The sequence below is a fragment of the Sarcophilus harrisii genome, chromosome 3 (genome assembly GCF_902635505.1).
Source record: "Sarcophilus harrisii chromosome 3, mSarHar1.11, whole genome shotgun sequence".
Taxonomy (NCBI): Eukaryota; Metazoa; Chordata; class Mammalia; order Dasyuromorphia; family Dasyuridae; genus Sarcophilus; species Sarcophilus harrisii.
Genome location: NC_045428.1, coordinates 325,473,837 through 325,493,242, shown reverse-complemented (window position 1 = coordinate 325,493,242; position 19,406 = coordinate 325,473,837).

The window sequence follows — 19,406 nt, the reverse complement described above, 5'->3', positions numbered from 1 at the left end:
AAAACCAACTGTTAGTTTTATTTATTAATTCAATAGTTTGCTTACTTTCAGTTTTATTAATCTTCCTTTTAATTTCCAGAATTTCAAATTTGGTATTTAATTGAGGGTTTTTAATTTGTTCCTTTTCTAACTTTTTTGAATTGCAAACCCACTTCATGGATCTTCACTTTATTTTCTGCAAGTAAGCATCTAGAAATATAAAATTTCCCCTAAGAACTGCTTTGGCTGCATCTCACAAATTTTGGTATGCTGTCTCATTATTGTCATTTGTCTTGGATGAAATTGTTAATTGTGTCTGTGATTTGTTGTTTCAACCACTTATATTTTAGGATTAGATCATTTAGTTTCCAATTAATTTTTGGTCTATTTTCCCCTTTCTTTTTACTTCATGTAATTTAGTGTATAGTGATCTGAAAAAAAAATGAATTTACTATTTCTGCCTTTCTGCATTTGTCTGAGGCTTTTATGCCCTAATATATGGCCACTTTTTATAAAGGTTCCATGTGCTCCCAAGAAAAACAGGTCTCCATTCAGTTTTCTCCAAAGGTCTATCATCCCTAACTTTTCTAGGATTTCATCTGTTATCTTGACTTCTTCCTTATTTATTTTGTGGTTTGATCTATCTAGTGCTGAGAGATCAAGGTTGAGATTCTTCACTAGTATTGTTTTGCAGTCTAATTTTTGCAGCTCTCAACTTCTTATCCAGGAATTTGGATGAGACAATGCTTAGTGCATGTATGTTTACTACATTATCTATGGTATATTTTAATAGGGTGTAGTTTCTTTCCTTGTCACTTTAAACTAGGTGTATTTTTGCTTTTGCCTGATCTGAAATCAGGATCTATCTCTACCTTTGCTTTTTTATTTTTTTTTTATCTCAGATAAAGCATAAATGATTCTGCTCCTTCCTTTTACCTTTAGTGTAAATGTATCACTCTGCTTTAAGTGTGTTTTTTGTAAAAAAAAAAAAAAAAAAATTGTAGGATTCTGCCTTTTAAGCCAGTCTGCTATTTGCTTCCATTTTATGGGAGAGTTTCTCTCATTCACATTCACAGATAAAATTATTAATTCTGTATTTCCTACCATCTTGTTTCTCTCCAGCTATACTTTTTTATTCCTTTGTCCCCTTTCCCTCCTCTCCAGTAGTTTGTTTCTGACTTCCCCACCCCCCAAACAGCCCTCCCATTTTGCAGGCCTTCTCCCTTTCTCGTGCTTTTCTCCTTTACTTCCTTCTCCCTTCTATTAGCCTCCCCGTTTGCTTTCCTTTCCCCTTTCCCATCCTACTTCCCTATATAGTGAGACAAGCTTCTCTGTGAAGCTAAATATGTCTGATATTTTCTCTTTGAGCCAAATCTGATGAGAGTAAGATTCACAAAATGCTCATCCTACTCCTATCTTTCCTTAAATTGTATTAAATCTTTTTTTTGCCTTTGTGTGAAATATAATTACCCCATTTTAACTCCCTTTAGCTCTTCTTCCAGTAGAATCACATTTTCTCCTTTAGTTTCTTTTTTATATCATCATAATAAATCATATTATATCTGCACCCTCTAAGCATACCCATAATAGAGATACAGATCTCAGGAGTTAAAAATTTCATCTTTACCTATAGCAATATAAGGTCTTTAACTTTTAAAAGAAAGTTATTTTTTTCCTTTCCTTTTTAACTTTTTATGCTTCTCTTGACTTCTGTATTTGAAGATCAAATTCTGTATTCAGCTCTGTTTTTTTTTTTTTTTTTCATCAGAAATAAATGGAATTCACCTGTTTCATTGAATGTCCATCATTTTCCCTGTAAAAATGATGCTAATTTTTTTTCTGGATAGTTGATTCTTGGCTACCATCCAAAATTCTTTGCCCTTCAGAATATCAGATTCCATGCCCTTTGATCATTTAAAGTGGAAACTGTTAGTTCCCGGGTAATCCTGATTGTAGCTCCTTGATATTTTAATTATTTCCTTATAGCTGCTTTCAATATTTTTTCCTTGATTTGATAATTCTGGAATTTAGCTATTATGTTCCTTGGAGTTTTCATTTTGGCGTCTCTTTCAGGATGTGATCAGTAAATACTTTCAATTGCTACTTTATCCTCTCATTCTAGGACAACTGGGCAGTTGTCCTTGATGATTTCCTGAAATATGATGGCTAGGCTCTTTTTTTTTTTCCTTCATGGTTTTCAGGAAGAACAATAATTCTTAGATTGTCTTTCCTAGATCTATTTCCTAGACCTGATTTCCATTGAGGTATTTTACATTTTATTCTATTTTTCAAAAATTTTTGGTTTTTTTGATTAATTCTTGCATTCTCAAGACATTGATTTCCATTTGTTCAATTCTAATTTTTAGTGAATTATTTTTTTTCAGTTAGCTTTTCTAATCTCCTTTACATTTGGCCAATTGAACTTTTAAATGAGGTGTTTTGTTCCTTGCATTTTTTTCCCATTTCACAGATTGTGTTTTTCAATGAATTGGTTTGTTTTTCATCTCTATTTTCTAAAGAGTTATTTTTTTCCCACTTCATCAAATCTATTTTTAAGGAGTTTTCTTCAGATAATTTTTGTTCCCTTGTTCAAACCCTCCTCCAAAGATCTCATTTCCTTTTCCCAATTTTTTTCCTTACTGCCTTTTAAGATCCTTTTAGAATTTTCCAAGAGAGTCTTGTGAAAAGGGGACCAACTCTTATCACCTTTTGAAGCTTCATTTGGAGATTTGTCTTTAAGATTCTTAGGATTTAAGGTCTCTTTTTCTCTTTCTCCATAAAAGCTGTCTATGGTAAGAGTTCTTTTTGCTTTTTTTTTTTTTTTTAAGTTGAGGTCTTCTCTTAAGACAAGCCCTGGGGCTGGTGCAGGAGACTGACTTCCAGTGTTGGGTAGGGAGGTCCAAGTCCCATTTTTTCTGGGGTTCTGTGGTTTAGATGCTCCCAATTTGCCTTTTGTCTTTTCTTTGGTTGTCTCACAGTTAATCTACTGAACCATTGGCTTGTAACCAGGACAGAGTAGCCTAAGAAGCTCACACCATATTCCCGGCATTCATTGCATTGTCCTGCCTCCTTGCCCCTGGTTCCATGTGCTGTGCTTAGCTGTCTCCCCCCTTGCCTGATTGAAACAGACCTTTTCTGAAATTCTTCCAAAATATCTTTTGCTGGAAATTTGTTATACTCCAAATATTTGTAGGTTCTGTCAATCCAAAACCAGTTTATAGGCTTGATCAGTGTTGATCTGAGGGACACTAAGAGTAGCTCAGATGAAGATGTGTCTACTCTCAGCCATATTGTCTCCAACTCCCCAGGGAAAGGCTTCTTTAAAAAATGGGATTTTAACTGAGACTTGAAAGAAGCCATTCAAGGTAGGAGGCAGGGATAATAAAGGATTATTCCAAGCTTGTGGGATAAAAAATGTAAATGGAGTATCTCAGAAAGACAGTATTATCAGTGAGGGAACCTTAGACTATACAAGTATATGGGGGGTAGAGTTGACACTGGGATTGTGAGATTTGAGTAGTACCTATCTTCCATAAATTATTCCATCTGATTGTCACCTTAAACAAATTGCTCCACCAAAAAAAAAAACAAAAAACAAAAAACCCTCATAAATTTTCGTATTTTATTGTTCTCTAAATCACCCTTTTCCCCTTTTCATATGTTTTTCTTTCTTTCTGCCACATCTTGTATAGCCCAATTTTCTGCCTTTGCTATTTGAAATGTGCTACCATTTCCTTCCTTGATCCCAAGAATAGAGCATTATAATTAAATTCTGAGTGCCTCATTCCTTAATCTTTGTTGATCTTCTCCTACTTGCTGATCATCTGATAATCTTTGGCATAATAGCCTTGTCCAAATTTAATGATGATAATAGTGGGGGAAAAAGGAATTAATAGGACACAGCACATGTATATTTGTAGGTATAAATGGAGCCTTGTGAGTCATGGAGCAATAGGAAGATGGATGATAAAGAGCAAAAGTACCCAGTGAGTCCTGAACCAAGTCTCTTTGTATAAAATGTTGGCAAAGATGGTAATTAGTATATTGAAAGCAAAGTATTTGAATTACTCTTTGCTCCATCTAGAAATAAGTGTTCTCCTACAAGGCTATATAATCTTATTTCAATCTTGTTTACTATACCACTTGCTATTCCATTATCATATTATTTATAGTAGATCAGTAACTTTCTTCATACTGTGTGTGCTTGATTTCTAAATGACATTGTCAGGGCTATTATTGCTGCAGTTTGGAGGATGTCGGAAAGCTGTCAAACCCAGCAGAATCAAACTATTTGCAGCAAATAGAAAATGAAACTTGCTCATAAATGATTAAAGACACTTCATAAGTGATACTTACTGAGGAAATGGAAATGTTGTCAGATCTCATCGTTATCCATCTTCAACATTCACCATCAAGCAAAGGAGACACTTGCTACCTATAACTAGGATCCCTTCCTTGACACAGAGAAGAATAGGAGAACTGTTCAAAGTGAACATTACTTGACTTGGATATAGTCTTTTCATATAGCCTTTGGCTGGTAGACTTTCGAAATATATACATTATTCATTTTGCCTATAAACCAGTAAATAGACAACTAAACTCATTTACAAATAGCTGCATTATCAGAAGGGAAGTGTCACCAATATTTAGACCTTAATTTCCCATCTCAGGGGAAAAAAAAAACTTTCTGTTCAACAGGAGAGAGAGGAAAATTTATAAAGTATTTTTAGTAAAGTTTAAGTTCAATAATCCCACAGGCTAACAAATTAATATGATCCCATTTTGACATCAATGATGCTCATTCATGATGACATGGATACTTACCACTTAGCTCTTCATTCTCACCTATTGATATTTTTCATTTAATTCTGAAATTCACTTCCATATGTCCCACTAAAAGAAATATATCCATGTCATATCCCAAAATTAAGAAATCACATTGGGAATAGAAGGGCAAATAATAGTTTATGTCTTAGAATTATTGTCATATCCTTTTACATAGCTACAAATATTATTCTATGTATATGTCTTCATAATCCCACAATTCTAATATTGTCTCTCCATTTTCTGTCTTCAGATCAGTAGTTTTCTGAGATATTTTTTTTTATTTTTTTCATTCTAGTAATTTTGCTTTATTACATTTTGGCAAATTATAACATCATTCAATTTACCTTAACCAATTTTAGTTTATAAAGAGTTATTTTCTTTCTTAGGATTTTGGAAAATTTTCCCAGTTGACTTTGTTGACTGTCTTTTCATAATTTTCTTGATTTTCTTAAATTGCTTTTTCCCTTTATATTTTCATTGATTTCTCTCATATGATTTTTGAAGTCCTTTTTAAGTTCTTTCAATAACTCTTTTTTGGGGGACTTGTGACCACTGACATTGCTTATTATTATTATTATAACTTTTTATTTACAAGATATATACATGGGTAATTTTTCAGCATTAATAATTGCAAAACCTTTTGTTCCAACTTTTCCCCTCCTTCCCCCTCACCCCTTCCCCTAGATGGCAGGTTGACCAATACATGTTAAATATGTTGAAGTATAAGTTAAATACAATATATGATTACATGCATTGACTTTGCTCTTTGAGATAGAAGTGGCTTTTTTTTTAAACTTCACTGTCTTCCACTAAACATAAACCCAAATCTTCTTTTACATATACAGATTTGTGAAATCAGATAATACAGATAATACAAATGTTATTTACATCATTTACAGATAATAGCTTTCTGTCTATAGTTAGTTTTTTAGTTAGTTTTTTTTCTACTTTGCTTACTCATTTTTATTTTGGTTTTAGCAGGTTATTATTATATTCAGGTTTTACCAGAACTTAGGTCAGGGGTGAGGAATAGATGGCCTGCAGACCCCATGAAATAATTTGCTAAGGCAATTGTAGGTGAAGATGAGTTAAAAGCTAGATATAGCAACCTCCCACTGCTTGAATTCTATGAGTTGATAATTTTGTCCATGAATGATGTTATATACACATATACATACATATATATGTGTGTGTGTGTGTGTGTGTGTGTAGGTGTGTGTAAAGATGACCTTTGACAGAAAAAAAATAATTATTTTCCACCCTTGCCTTAGGTTCTTTACTGTTATTTTCTGAATTCTGTCTAGGGCTTTGGATATTCATCTTTTCCCTTATGCTACATCTAAGACCCCTATCTACACTGACCCCAAAGTGCTCTTGCTCTTTCTGGACTCACTGGCTTCACTGGGTGTGTGCTTACCCCCCTCACTCACACAGTCATAGGCCAGGATCACTTCTGGTTAAGAGTTCTAAGTCTGGCATAGGGAGAGAGTAGAGGGTCCTTCAAATATTCTCTTCCTCAGTTGTCTGATCTCTACATAAGTCTCAATTGAAAGTTTGTGAAGTGAAAGTCTGCTAGATGTGAATTCCTAAGAATGTGAGGTTAAAGTCCCCAGTACAGCTGTCCCCAGGCTTGTTATTGATTAAGTCAATAGAATCTCTCTAAAGGTATTTGTACTTCAATAAGGTTAAACCTCAGTCCCTGGAGGGTGTGTCTTTCCTTGAGACTCTCAAGTTCTTTATTTCTATATTTTAAACAATATTTAGTGTTAATTAATTAACTCTATATTTGGAACTGTTTCCAATACATATTAGCAATGATACCACTAGGTCTGTATCCCAAAAGAGACAAAAAAATCAAAGTAAAAGGACCCTGTACATACAAAAAATATTTATAGCAGGTCTTTTGGGGCAAGGAATTAGAAATGAAGAGGGATGGCCATCAATCAAGAAACTCAGCAGAGTCCATGTTGACAAAAATGTTTAGGTGAATGGCGACATTTTCTAAATGTTCCCGGTTTCTGGATGGCATTTTTATACTTATTTAAAGCCCTATTGTATTGTACTTTATCCACCCAAAATTAATTTGTTCAGACTCAATCAAGAATTTGTTTGTTTTTTCTTTTCAAACAGTCCAAATGTGAAGGGGTAAATGTGGGAATGATGAAGATTACAAGTGTGACATGAAGTTCATATAAGATCTTTTTTCATATTTTCTCTTCAATGATTTTTTATATGGTGCACTTTTCATTTTACATAGTTTAAATAGTTATTTTATAATTCTTCTATTATTTCTTCCATTAAGAATTCAGTCCTTAGCCATAGTTATAAAATAGATCTGATCTTGCATTTTTTTGTATCTTTGTTTTGCCTTTAAATGGGTACTCTTATATTTAGATGATACAAAGGCAGCTTGGTATTATGTGTACAGAGGAAGTGAATTTGAATCCTGCCTCAAACACTAGTTTAAGTGACCTTAAGTCACCTAACTCCCATCTGCTTCATTTTTTTTTTATTCAGTAAAACTGTAACCATAATACCTCCCTCCTGTGGTTATGAAGCTAAAATGAAATATTTTATATGAAATGCTTTTCAAATCTTTGATAATAACAAACCACTTGGAATATCCTTCTATACTCTTTTGAGCTCACCAGTTATTATGAGTTCAATTATCATCTCTATATAAATCTACCAATTTATTTATCCACTCCTAATTTCTGTAGCATACTAGTCTTTTATCACCAACTACCATATATGCTTGATATTCTATCTATCTGTAAATTTAATATGTCCATGTGTTCAAAATGTGTCTTATTATCTAGCCCTGGAGCAGGGTCCAGGAGGAATGCCTCTTCCATAGATGCCTATTTATGCTGATGACACCTTCATCCTATCAGTAATCCAAGTTCATTGTTTTTAAAGTTCTATGTATTTCCTTATCTGACCCACATCCTTTAATTAATATTGACTCTTTTAATTTCAAAACATCCCTCACATCCTTTCATTTCCACTTTCTTTACAAAGATATATGACTAAAGGGCCAGTTTATATTCTCCTCACTAATTCATTTTGAATATGATAATATTCTTCTAATTGTTCTCCTTATCTTTCATCCACTCTTTCATCTTCAATCTATCATACACATAGCTACCCAAATCATCTTCATAAAACTCAAATCTGCACGTTTCCTCTTTCTTCAAAAAAAATCACCTCATTTTTACCCTATATTTCCAAAAGTAAAATGTGGACAATCACACTTAGAATTGGATATTCTTCATAGACTGGCTCAAGCCAACTTTTCTGAGAATTTTCCCCAAACTCTCTTTGCTCTTTTAACCAAATTGGCTTATTTTGGGATTTCCAAATTTGGCACTCCATCTCCTGTGCATGTTCCTTGTGCCTAGGAAATTCCCTCTTAATCCTTTGCTTTTAGAAATCTCACCACCCTTCAAAGTGGAAGTTAGGCATCATTTCTCATGGGTTTTCCTGAGCTCTCTAACTTTTAGCACTCCTCTCCCCTCAAAATAAACTCTGTTTATTTATCTATTTAAATATTATTTTATTCTAAATCAAGTGTTCTTAATATTGAGCCAATTAACAGTTTGATGAAACCCAATTTGATGAAACAAAAATGTTTTTAATAAATAAAATAACACTGAAATGAAGTTACTAAAATTTAAAAAAAACCTACAAATTCATGGATTGTAGATCAGAAGCCTTTAGCATAAATTCATATATAAGGAGGGAAGATTTTTTCTCCTTGATTTTCTGGATCTAAAACAGTGTTTCACCTGTTCTAAGTATTTATTAAATGAATAGATTAAGACATATTAGCTTTTTTTCCCCTCAAAATGTTTAGTTTTTTTATCTTCCTCATCTTTAAGAAAGGGATAAATCGCCTGGGCCCAGTTCTTTTTATAATGAAAGAATTGTTTGGTAAGTGTTATTAATATCATAGATAGATGTGGAGATAAATAGTGTTTCATGGTCATTAGGTTTGCGTAAATAAAATACATGAAAAGCCTGAAGCTCTAGAGCAAACTAGGTCAGGCAAGAATATGGCATGTAAGAAAAAAAGATGTGAAAATAAAAATAAAAACAAACAATTCCTAACCCCCCCAAAATATAAATCTCTTAACCTTGGAGTTTGGGACTATCAAAAATTGAGATATTAAACTTCAGGTAATGAAGTCTAGACAACAAAATAAATGTAACTTTTTCACTTAAAATTCTATTAATATAAAATCCTAGAATTAAAAAAAAAATCTCCCAAATGTCTCTAAAAAGTTGAATAGTTTGCTCTTGTCTACATGGTTGCAAATATTTCAGTCGAGTTTGAGCAAATAACTAGTTAATTAACCCTGTCTTCTGATTCAGTTTGTACAACTCAATGATTAATCAGTTTTTGTAACTTTTTGAGAAGAATTTGCTAATACAAATATTAGGACCATAGATTGTATTGTTGGAAACTATGGGGAATCTAAAGAAAGTCAGAAAATGGTCAAATATTCTAATTTCGGAAAGAGGAAATGATTAAGAAAATGATAGCTGGATACATGAGGTGTTAAACCCCAGCAAATTTCTAGAATTGAATAGCATCTAGATATTTTAGAAAAACTTGGAAAAAGAAATAATGATCCAATATTAGTTCCTTGTCCATAGAATAGAACTCTTTATTCAACTTCCTGGTTCTACTGCTTTCTAGGTATGAACCTTGGACATTTCTAGGCATCTCATTTTTTTTTCCAGAAACAATTGGGTTTAAGTGACTTGCCAAGGGTTGTATAACTAGGAAGTATTCAGTGTTTAAGGTTAGATTTGAACTCAAGTCCTCCTGAATTCAAAGTTGGTGCTCTATCCACTGAATCATATAGTTGCCTCTCATTTTTAATTTTTAAGTTAATACATTGAGATGATGTCTAAGATAGAATTTCTAGGGAATTTAGGAAAAAGTAACATCTCTTGGGGCAGTGCTTACTGATACCTTTTAAAGACTGATTATCCATCTTTGGTGAATTATCCCACCTCTCACACAATTCTTATCTGTGACTCTAAGAACTGTAGCATGTATCACAGTCATACCCTAGTAAAAATTGTCTTGGCAGTGGAATTAAACTAGATTGAAGCTAACTAATGAGCCTTTGGTGAGGTGGGAGATGTCTACCCCAAGCATGTGAAAACTTGCTCCAGTGGAAATCGGTACAATTTGTTCCAAAATTCATAAAGACAACTGAAGTAGGTTCTGTGGAGCCCTGGTGAAAATAGTAATTTAAAATTGTAAATAATAAAACACAAAGGAATAGCTAATATATTTAACAACAAAAACACACTTAAAACATATAAACATTTGTCATTATAAGATTTGGCCTAATTATCTTGATATTAGACTAAAAGTCTCCCCTTAATGGAAGTGTAAATTTATAGAACTCATGGAAAAAAAATAACAATGATTTTTATATAGGTAGTAAAGTAGTATGACCCAAATAATAACTTGTCAACATGCACCCTGTTCAGTCTTATGTAGTCTTGGAAGAGTGGATGTTATTGAGGGTAACTTTGATTGGTTAACAAAAAGGCGAGAGAGAATATTATGAGAGATGGTCCTATTCTAATAAGGGATTAGGGTATGTAGCTTTGATTATGTCAACTGCTTCCAATTCACTTTCAGCCTAGAAAATCAATGAATTTATCCCCACCTAAACCTTAGTCAGACAAAATGATTTCTCCACCTAAATGGGGTCTGAAGAAAATGGAAAATAAAATTATTAATTCATTCTCATTATCAGCAATGCTTTTCAGATGCTGACAACAACATAATAGAAGATAAGATTTCAGAAAGGAATAAATCTTGCATCTTCCTAATATTAACAATTAGATATTTAATAACCATTTTTTTCAAATTTTAGTTAATGAAAAATTCAATTTTTTCCAGCAATGAAATCTGTGTACCAAAAGCTATAATAACGTAAGTCTACATTAATAGATTCCAAAGTATACATTAAAGAGGATATTTCCCCTACATTGTTTTGTACAAGTTAATCCATTTAAATGAGAACTGTATTACTGAGTATCACATTTTAAGAATGGGTATCACATTCAGCAACTGGAATATAAGAAGAGAAAGATGATCTTTCACCAGGAAGGGTCTAGAAATCATGTAACATGTATGGGAAAAAAAGGAATATTTATTCTAAAGAAAAGAAGACAGAGACTTGAGATAATGAGATTATAGAAAAACATAAACCTGAACTATAGAATGTATTTTCAAATTGGAAAAGGCCTTTTATTTAAAAAGAAAAGAAAAGAAAAGAAAAGAATGCCTATATTTTAATGTAGCTTTTTAGATGTTCACACTACTATCTCAGATGGGAGATGGGAGGGCTGCTGAGCCATTTTCAGAGTTGCTTCCCACTTCTGGTGTTTACCTGCCCCTGCCCCTCTACCCCCAACTCTCACCTCTGGTTCAAAGAAGCTGTACAATGTGTAATGGCCATATCCCATTGTGTGTGCAAACTGTTTCAGCAGATAGGCTAAACTTAATTGAGGGTAGCTAATGAGTCTAAGTTAGGAGGGAGGAGTGTCTACCCCAAATAGGTGAAGACTTTTCCTCTGAGTAAAAATGTAAGATGAGATACAGATAAGAACAGTTTGTTCCATCAGGTGATAATGTTGTTCACCTTATCCTAGGCCATTGCCAGTAATCTTGACTTTTGTCATACCCCTGAACTTTAATCATTCTGGAAGAGACGAGGATAAAGGGGTTTAATTTGCACCTTTACATTAAGTCTTCTCTAGTATTAATACTTACATGGAATTATATTTTTTAATCAATATATCTCTCTGAGGAGAGCTGAGAAGCCAGTCTCTGGCAGCTCCAACCTTCCATTTCACCCTCTGGCAGGAATTAAAATCTTCCTTGGAAAAAGGGGAGAAGAAATGATAGAGATGCATCTATTATTTTCTATATTCAAGCAACAAACTAAACCCCAATGCAATATACTGGGAGTAGAATCTTGTTATACATATATATATATATTAATACAATATTAGTATATTAATTTTATGTAGTATATTAATTTTATTGCTTTTATATTTTGAATTTTAGAAACAAACACTTTAAAACAACTTTTTTTATGAAGGATAGTTTTCCTGTCAGATCTCTTTCACTTCTATTTTGTTTATATTATTATTATATTTATTGTATTTTGTCTTTTATTTGCAGTATAGTATATACTGTATATTACTTGTAATTAACTAAAAATAAGACATTTTTTAGTTTCTTTTTTGGATACATTGAATAGAAATATTCCTAGAGCAAATCACTATCCTGTGATTATTATTTACTGGTAAATTATTTAAAGACTATTCTATATATACACATACACATATATGTATCCAGATAATATAACTACTTTTTGTAACTGAATGAAATTAGTGGAACATAGGTTTATCTTCTATAGGTTCACTGAAAGCATTTTCAGGATAATTCCAGTAGCAAGCTGGATGGATAAGATTCATGACATTCTCTCAGAATTTAACTTTCTTCTCTCATGACATTTCAAAATCCTTATTTTTAAGACTTTATTTTTCACACAACTTGGCATTTGTGAATATTTGACACAACCACATCAATTATAGCATTAAAAATTATTAATCTTTCTTCTGGACAATTGTGAACAATATGTATAATATTATGGTTCCATTCCATTCTAGATTAGTTGATGAATTCAATGTTATCAGTTTTTATCTTTTTGCTTTTCAGATTTTAATAGTTGCTTGATTTCAGCTCTTATTTTAAATAATATGTTCTCTGGGGATAAAGTTATTTCTTGCAATTAGATTACTCTGTAATGCATTGTTCATGACTTGGCACTGAAGATTCCATTGATTAAAAAAATACTTTCAAGTCCCTACCTGTAACCAGCAATATTTATTTCCAGTTTTGTTATGACATAATACTTTAAGACAGCATTCACAATGACCTCCCTTTATGTATCCTTCTTGTTTTCCTTCTTCAGTAGACAGTTCCCATCAAATCAAAATATTTTCAGGAAGTTAATGCTTGGTATTTTCTATTTGTTCTGCTGCATATTGTGGAATCAGAACACAGAGGATCCACACTGACTCAGCTGTCTTCCATATAATATCCATGTTTATAGGTGTTTTGTATAGGGCAACCTGCAATTAATTATATGCCACCCAGTCTATATTTTTGAATCTTAAGGAGAGAAGTAAATTCACAAGAATATGACCTTTGTTGTGTGCTAAGCATTGTGCTGAGACCTTACACATTATCTCACTTAATCCTCATGACAACTTTAATGTAAGTTATGGTAATTTTCTGCATTTTACAACTAAAGAAGCAGGCATATGAAAGCTAAGTGATGTTCATTTTAAGTGGCTGAAGAGGGATTTGAACTCGTGTCTTCCTGACTAGACCCAGCTTTCTCTCTATTGCATCATGTTGTTGCCTAAGAGCCTGGGAAAAAATGCATGACACTTACTAATGTGCTACCTCCAATCAATGTATTTTCTTAAAATTTTTATTTCTCTTCCACTTAATACAAATTTATTTTCAATTTGTCCATTAAAAATGTAACAAGTATTCAAATAAAAAAAAAAAACATCGCATTAAGCACATCAAGAAATTCTCATTTTGCACCCTGAGTCCATCAACTCTCTGTCACATTTATGATATTACCTCATTGATTTCTCTAGAAGTGTGTCTGGTCATTGTTGTAAATTGGACTTTCACTCTTTCAAAGATGCTTGTCTTTACAATATTTTGTTGCACAAACTATTTTCTGGATTCCCTTTATTTTCCTTTGTATCAGGTCATAAAAATCCTCCCAGCTTTCTCTGAAACTGTTCTATTCCTCATTCTTTACAGCACAGTATTCATCTCATTTATACTTCAGAAATCAATTAGATTTTTACATTTCCTGATGGTCCTCACAGACAATAGTTTGAGGAAATTCAGAGTATCCCATTCATATCATTCTAGCTTATACTTTCTGCCACTGCTCCTCTTCTCCTGTAGATAGAGGTTTACATCATCAGCACCATCATCATTAGTACCATCATCACCATTACCATCATCATTATCATCATTTTAATTTTTTTAATCTTTTCTGCAATAGATTTAATATAAAAATATTATAGAACAAATTGTTATCCTGTCATTCTTTTCATATATAAAGTTCTATAAACTATTGCATGGGTAGATAAAAATAATTGTTGTTTGTGATTTAGTAAAAATAGGAATATGGGGGCAACTAGGTGACACAGTGAATAAAGCACCAGCCCTGAAGTCAGGAAAACCTGAGTTCAAATGTGATCTTGGACATTTAACACTTCCCAGCTGGGTGACCCTGGTCAAGTCACTTAACCCCAATTGCCTCAGCAAAATACATATGTGTGTGTGTGTGTGTGTGTGTGTGTGTGTATGTATGTGTGTGTATGTATACATATGCATATGTAAGGCTACCTTCTGCAGTTACACTGAAAGCATCTTGAGTATAACTACAGAGTTATATGGGAGGCCAAGCCAAAATGTCAGAGTAAGGCAAGAACTTGCCCAACCTCTCCCCCAAACTGCTCCAAATTCTTCTAAATAATGTTTCTCAACAAATTTTAGAGCATCAGAATACCCCCAAAATGGAGTAAAACATTTTCCAGCCAAGGGCAACTTAGAAACTCAGCAGAAAAAGTTGGTGACACAGAGGTGGGAATCCAGCCTGCAGTCTGGGTGCAGAATGGACTAGTACAGCTCCGGACTCAAACCCGTTGAGTCCTGCTGACCTCTGAATCAGCAGCAGTACTGATAGCTTCCAGACTTCTCAGCCCAGAGATCTCAAGGAGGACCTTGAAGGTCAGCAGAAAAGCCCACAATCTTAGCATAGGCTCAGTCCCTATCCCAGTTCCAGCCCAGACCCCAGCATCAGTGAGGTGGGACCTCTGAATCAGCAACAGTGTTGTAGGCTTCTGGACCTCTCAGTCCAGGGACCCCAGAGAGGATTTGGAAGGTCAGTGGAGAGAGTCTGTGTAGTGAGGTGGGAGTCTGGTGTGCAGTGCAACAGTAACTCTGGTTAGAAGTGCCTCAGACCTGGCCATCACATTAGATCTTACAGTTACAGTGGAGCTGGGTCATATCTAAAAGCATTAGGGTACAAAAGAGTGCTTATGGTCAGATTCCTAGAAAGATTTCTGAACATAGCTGCACAAAATCTATGATGTTTGGGACAGTGCACCCTCTACCCTAGAAACAGAACCCTACTTTAACAAAGAGTTAAAACCTGAGGAATAGGCTAGGAAAATAAGCAGAAAATTAAAAAAAATAGTTTCTGACAACTGAAAGTTATTGTGGTGACAAAGAAGATCAAAACACACTCTCAGAATATGATAACAAAGTCAAAGGTCCTAGATTCAAAGCCTCCAAGAAAAATAAATATTGGGCTCAGAAAAATAGAAGAGCTCAAACTTGAAAATCAAGTAAGAGATATAGAGGAAAATTTAGGGAAAGAATTGAGAGGTGCAAAAGTAAATATAGAAAGGTAATGAGGACAACCATGCCTTAAAAAACAAAATTGGCCAATTGGGAATGAAGGTATAAAAGCTCACCAAGGAAAATAATTCCTATTTTTAAAGTTTTTTTTTATTTTCAAAATATATGCATGGATAATTTTTCAACATTGGCCCTTGTAAAGCCTTATGTTTCAGATATTCCCCTCCTCCCCCTCATCCCCTCCCCTAAATGGCAAGCAATCCAATATATGTTATCTATCTAAAATATATGTTAAATCCAATATAAGTATACATATTTATACAATTATAATGCTGTAAAAGAAAAATCTAATCACAAAGGAAAGTAAATGAGTAAGAAAACAAAATGCAAGCAAACAACAAAAAGAGTGAAAATATTATGTTGTGATCCATATTCAGTTCCCACAGTCCTCTCTCTGAGTAGGGGAAGTCTCTCTTCATCACAAGACCATTGGAACTGGCATCAGTCATCTCATTGTTGGAAAGAGTCACGTTTATCAGAATTGATCATTGTATAATATTGTTGTTGCTGTGTACACTGATCTCCTGGTTCTGCTCATTTCACCCAGCATCAGTTCATGGTAGTCTCTCCAGGCCTCTCTGAAATCATCCACCTGATCATTTCTTACAGAAAAATGATATTCAATAACATTAATATACCATAATTTATTCAGTCATTCTCCAATTGATTGGCATCTATTCTGTTTCCAATTTCTTGCCACTACAAAAAGGGCTGTCATAAACATTTTTGTACATCTGGTCCCTTTCCTTCCTTTAAGATTTCTTTGGGATATAAGCCCAAAAGAAACACTCTTGGATGAAAGGGTATTTACATTTTGATGACTTTTGGAGCGTAGTTCCAAACTGCTCTCCAGAATGGCTGGATCTGTTCTCAGTTCCACCAACAATGTATTAGTTTTTCCACAGCTCTTCCAACATTAGTCATTATCTTTTCCTGTCATTTTAGCCAATCTGAGAGGTGTGTAGTGATATCTCAGAGTTGTCTTAATTTACATTTCTCTGATCAATAGTGATTTAGAGCACTTTTTCATTTGACTAGAAATGGTTTTAATTTCTTCATCTGAAAATTGTCTGTTCATATCCTTTGATTATTTATCAATTGGAGAATGGCTTGAGTTCATATAAATTTGAGTTAATTATTGAGTCAATTAAGGAAAATAATTCCTTAAAAATTAAAATTGAGAAAATTGAAGGTAATGACTTCATAAGAAATCAAGATACAATAAAGCAAAATAAAAAAATAAGAAAAAAAATGAGAAAAAGGTGAAATATCTCATTGTAAAAACAACTAATTTTGGAAATAGATCCAGGAGAGATTTTTTTTAATTAAAGCTTTTTATTTTTTAAAACATATGTGTGGACAATTCTTCAATGTTAGCCTTTGCAAAACCTTGTGTTCCAATTCCCTCCATCATTCCTCCACACCCTCCCCTATATAGCAATTAGTTCAGCATATATTGGATAAATCTAATATATAATTTATACATGTCCAATAATTGTTAAACATGGTAGAAATATATGTTAAATCCAATCTATGCATACATGTTTATACAATTATAGTGATGCATAAGAAAAATCAAATCAAAACAGTAAATAAAAAGAGAGAGAAACAAAATAAAATGCAAGCAAACAACAACCAAAAGAGTAAAAATACTGTGTTATGAACCACACTCAGTTCCCAGATTCTCTCTCTAGGTATAGATGACTCTTTTTATCATTGAACAATTAGAACTAGTTTATATCATCTCATTGTTGAAGAGAGCCACATCCATCAGAATTGATCATCTTATAGTTTTGTTGTTGCCCTGTATAATGATCTCTTGGTTCTGCTCATTTCATTTGGCATCAGTTCATGTAGGTCTCTCTGGGGCTTTCTGAAATCATCCTGCTGGTCATTTCTTATAGAACAATAATATCCCATAACATTTATGCAACATACTTTATTCAGCCATTCTCCAATTGATTGGCATCTATTCTGTTTCCAATTTCTTGCCACTACAAAAAGGGCTGCCACAAACATTTTTGCACATCTGGGTCCCTTTCCCTCCTTTATGATCTCTTTGAGATATAAGCCCAGTAGAAATATTGCTGGATCAAAGAGTATGCACAGTTTGATAACTTTTTGATCATAGTTCCAAAGTGCTCTCCAGAATGGTTGGATCCATTCACAGTTTCACCAACAATGTATTAGTGTACTAATTTTCCTGCATCCCCTCCAATATTCATCATTATCTTTTCCTGTAATCTTAGCTAATCTGAGTGGTATGTAGAGGCATCTCTGAGTTTTCTTAATTTGCATTTCTCTGATCAATAGTGATTTAGAGCACCTTTTGAGATGACTAGAAATAGTTTCAATTTTTCATCTGAAAAAGGTCTGTTCATATCCTTTGACAATTTATCAATTGAAGAATGGCCTTAATTCATATAAATTTCAGTTGATTCTCTATATATTTTAGAAATAAGGTCTTTATCAGAACCTTTGAATGTAAAAATTGCTTCCTTTCTAATCTTGTCTGCATTAGTTTTGTTTGTACAAAATATTTTTAATATACTCAAAATTATATATTTTGTGATCAGTAATGATCCCTATTTCTTCTTTGGTCACAGGTCAGGAGAAATATATTTTTTTAAATTATTGGTTTATCTAAACATCATATTCAAAAACAAAACCTGGACCTCATTTTTTAAGAAATTATCAAAGAAAACTAGAGGGTAAAATAGAAATTGAAAGAATCCACTGATCACCTCCTAAAGTGATCCCACAATAAAAACTACTGGAAACATTTTAGTCAAATTTCAGAACTCCCAGGTTAAGAGAAAATATTGCAAGCATCCAGAAAAGCATCCTCAGTCAGGATAATATAAGATTTAGCAGATTCTACATTAAAGAACTAGTTAGCTTGGAATATGATATTCTGGAATGGAGCCTACCTAACAAAAGTGAATATAAACTTTCAAAGGAAAAGGTGGTCATTCAGTGAAACAGGATCTTTAAGTATTTTGTGATTAAAAAAAAGACCAGAGCTGAATGGAAAATTTGATTTTCAAACACAGGATTCTGGAGAAGCATAAGGAGGTAACCAGGAAAACAATATCATAAGGGATTTAATAAGGTTTATCTGTTTACATTTCTACAGGGGAGGATGATACTTGTAACTCATTAGAATGTTCTCATTATTATGACAATTAGAAGGAATATACATGGATGTGAATTGAATATGAAGGGATACTATCTTTTTAAAAAATGATGAAATTAAGGGGTAAGAGAACAATATACTGGTATAAAGGAAAAGGGAGAAATGGAATGGTGCAAATTATCTGCTATAAGAAAGAGGTAAAAAAAGCTTTTACGGGGAAGGAAAGAGGGGGAAGGAGAGGATGAAAGAGTGAACCTTACTCTCATAAAAACTGGTTCAAATAAGAAATAACATACATACTCAATAGGGATACAGAAATATATCTTACCTTGCAGGAAAATGTGAGGGGAATGTGATATGGGAAAGGAGGAGGGTATTAAAGAGAAGGCATTTGGGGGGAGAGAGTGTTCAGAGGCAAAACACGTTTGACAAAGGACAGAGTGAAAAGAGAGAGAGAGACAATAAATGTGGGAAAATACAATTAGCAATAGTAATTAAAAAAATTCTAAGTAAGTTTCTCTGATGGAATTTTATAGTTCTCTGGGAAATGATGAGCAGAATAGTCTCAGGAAAAAAAAAAAGCCTGCAAAGTCCTCCATGAACAAAATGAAATGTACTGTATAAGCAATAGCAATAGCAATATTCTGGGATGACCAGCAGTAAATGACTTTGTTATTCTCAGTAGTACAATCATTCACAACTACTCTGAAGGACTTATGATGAAAAATCCTATCCATACTCAGAGAAGGAACTGATTAAGTCTGGGAATACAGATCAAAGCATTCTCTCTCTCTCTCTCTCTCTCTCTCTCTCTCTCTCTCTCTCTCTCTTTGTTTTTAATTTAATTGTTTGACTGTTTTTATTTTCATTAGAATAGTAGAGCTATGTTTTCTTTTACAACTT